Genomic DNA, 3,418 nt, shown 5'->3' on the forward strand with positions numbered 1-3,418 from the left:
GGGAGAGTGGCCGAGTGGTCAAAAGCGACAGACTGTAAATCTGTTGAAGTTTTTCTACGTAGGTTCGAATCCTGCCTCTCCCACTTGTTTGTTGTAGACTTCAGAGAAAGAAGGCATTCGTCAACGGAGGAAGGCCAACCCGCTGAAAAGACAGTTCCTTCTTTTTTGGCTGTGCCGTGAAGTGAAATTGTATCCGTATGTTAGTTAGAGAGGTTAGCGAACTACTAGGATCTATAGATTCTCTATCTATATCCAATCCCAACGAGAATAGAAGCGAGTCACTTCCGGCTTGTCCGTCTTTTTAGCTTATGTAGTGTAGTGGTCGGCCTTCCTACACGCACGCGCTCGCAAGAACAACTTGCCTTGGTTCGGGACGAAGCCAAGCCGATACATACGATAGGCGAAGGAAAGACCCCCCCCCCCCCAGTTCATAGCGCCCGGAGAACGCAAGTTTGATCGAGGATTGGAGATGAGAGGTGGAAGAAAAGGCTCGGGATGGGTTTAGGAGTCTTTGTGCGAGCCGTATGCGGTGAGAGTCGCACGTACGGTAACGAGGGGGGTTCGCGTCTATACGTGTAGTGTGGTGGTTGGGCCTACCCACCCTATTTGTTCCATGATCTATGGGTCTACTAGAGCTACCCACTTCGATCAATTAGCCAAGATTTTGACCGGATACGAAATCACTGGTGTTCGATCTAGTGGTATTTTTATGGGGATTCTCTTTATCGCTGTAGGATCCCTGTTCAAGATCACTGCAGTTCCTTTTCGGGCGGCTGTATTACGAACGGCCGCCTATAGGTGTAGGGTAGGGGTTGGTGGTACCGCTCGGATTGCGGCCAATCTTCCTAACCGCGCGCGGGCCGGGCGGAGAGCGCGTAAAACTCATCACTACCTCGTAAGGGCGTTGAGACCATAGCATGTTAAACGAAAGTGCGGCTTTCTCTGGAGTGTTGTCACACAGCTGCCCGCCTAGAAGAGCCACTCGCTCTGTAGTGTTGTCACACAAGATAAGCACGCCGCCCGCCTGCTGGCCGGGCGAATCGAAGTTCTCTTCCGGTCAACTGTCCACCCAGTCAAGTGCAAAAAACACAGTAGAATCACGCAATGCACGCTGCTGGTGTGCTTCCTGCCCGTGATGAAAGAAAGAAGAGCGACAAGGTTCAGATTTGAATATTTGCAGTATGGGAGCAAATGACCCAAAAAATCCCTGGGAACAATGAAAAAAAAGATATCTTGGTAACGAAAACTATAGGAGGCTGTATTGGCGAGATCCAACGGTAAACTGCAGCCCAAAAGAAAAACCGCCTGGAAGTCTGAGGACCTTTAGTACTGTACCCTACCCCCGAACCAGCAGCCTTCGCGCCAAGTAAGACCGCCCTTGTCCCTTTCCTTTCTCCATTCTGCCTTCTTCTTTGCTTTTTTTCAATAGAGTCTAAGGCAAAGCAAAAGTGGTTCGTATGCCTACTTTACCTACTTGATGAAAGGGAACGAACTTTCGTTTCCGGGATTGGATTCAGTCAGCGTTACGACATAATCAAAAGGAAAAAGTGATGGTTACCAGCGAAGGCTTTCAAAGGTGGCCCTCTCGAGTTTCCGGCTGTTTCCTAGATTGAAGTAGCCTTTCGTCGCCTTAACAAACGAAAGAAGTCACTATCAAAGAGCTCGCCCTACTGAAGTACCAAAGGTGCGCTCCGCCTGATGACTAAGAAAGAGGTTTCCCCTTTTTTGGAAGTGATGAGGTCGCAAAGAGGAAAGTAGGGCTCCTATTGACTAAAGGTTGGTTCTTCGGTTTCCTTTAGAATGAAAGTAGCTTACGCTACCTTACTACATACTTTGTTTGATTCAAAAGGCGCCCCCCAACTAGTCGTATGGGGTGGAGTGCTTGTGGTATGCTGCCTTGGATATGAAGAATTCCTTAAAAAAGCCAAAGTCCGGTATTTGACGAAGATCTTTCTTTCTATCAATAGATAGGAATGAGTGTTCGATATAGGGGAATTTCCCTATCTGCTCTTTTTCTCTCCATTTTTTGTAAAGAAAAAGTCTATATTATATATCTCTTGTCTATCTCTTATTGATTTTTTCTATGAATCAAGTTCAATTTCTTTTTGGGTTCTCTGAAGCCCCGAATGGATTGGTGGAGCCTTTCCACCAACGAAAAACGAAATAAATGAACGCGGAGCCTGTTCCGAATGCTTCTCTGATCCTCCAGTTCTCGCGAAGAGAATAAGATGCTTCTATCCCTTCCTCTTTCTTTTCCCGCTTTGCAAATCTTCTCTTCTAACGCGGGCGGCGGCGGGCGCGGAAGGAAGAAACCTAAGATAAGAGAGCTCTTATCTGACTTTTTTTTCAGTGCAACACAGGAAAGCGCCCTCTTTTTGTCCGCTGGTTTCCAGATTTGTATTGAACGCATGGCATAGCTAGGACCCTTCAAATAATGTTTGACCCTATGTTCAAACCCACTCCCTATTTGAGTAAGGCTGGAAAGAATGCCCGCCAAGTTCAGATAAGAGAATGCTTTCTCTAACCATTAAAGGAAAGGCTCGACGAAGGGAGGGAGAGGGGAAGGGTGGTCGTAGATCAGCTGAACGGAGATAAAGATTTTCTTTGTTTTTTATCAAAAACGAAGAAGACCGAGAATGGCCTACAGTGCTTGTTATCTGAAGGGAACAAACTTTTTATACCGAAGTGGTATGATTGTCGGGCCTTCTCCTCGTTCTACTCGCTGGCTGGGATAGCAGCCTTTGGGCTTTGCCTGCTCTTTCTAATAAAGAATTCCGGCTCGGCCCGGGAAAGCGCTGGCAACAACAGAAAGGAAGGGGTCCATGTACCTGCTGCGCTCGCTCCCTTCTTAGTCAATAGAGCAGCAGGTTCGACATCTACTACAAAAGAGAGAATCCACTTCAGATAACCACGCCTCTGCTAGGCAGCGTGTGGAATGGCCGAGGGCGGACCTTTTGGATATATAATCCAAGTTGAGAGTAGAGTTACGGGAACAGCCGTCTGATGGAAAACTACTTTCACGCTCGGTTCAGAGAGCACTTTTTTTGTTGAGAATTCTTCGTTCCCTTCATGTACCTACTGCGCTCGCTCCCTTCTTAGTCAATAGAGCAGCAGGTTCGGCATCTACTACAAAAGAGAGAATCCACTTCAGATAACCACGCCTCTGCTAGGCAGCGTGTGGAATGGCCGAGGGCGGACCTTTTTGGATATATAATCCAAGTCGAGAGTAGAGTTACGGGAACAGCCATCTGATGGAAAACTACTTTCACGCTCGTTCAGAGAGCACTTTTTTCGTTGAGAATTCTTCGTTCCCTTTCGTGTGAATTCCCTAGCGGCGAATTCAAAACTTGTGGGGCCCTATCTATTCCGTCTCTTCGAGCCCCGAAGAAAACCCCCCTCCCCTTCGGACTCCATATCT

The 3,418-nt window shown here is 47.5% G+C and overlaps 1 non-coding gene across 1 annotated transcript; it reads left to right on the forward strand.

Moving 5' to 3' along the window:
* Positions 1-83, forward strand: TRNAY-GUA (transfer RNA tyrosine (anticodon GUA)). The gene has a single exon. It is a non-coding gene; the product is annotated as a tRNA-Tyr (tRNA).
* Positions 84-3,418: the final 3,335 nt, after the last annotated feature.

The sequence above is a fragment of the Phyllobates terribilis genome, unplaced genomic scaffold (genome assembly GCF_046119375.1).
Source record: "Phyllobates terribilis strain yellow unplaced genomic scaffold, ASM4611937v1 Scaffold_6831__1_contigs__length_41648, whole genome shotgun sequence".
NCBI lineage: Eukaryota > Metazoa > Chordata > Amphibia > Anura > Dendrobatidae > Phyllobates > Phyllobates terribilis.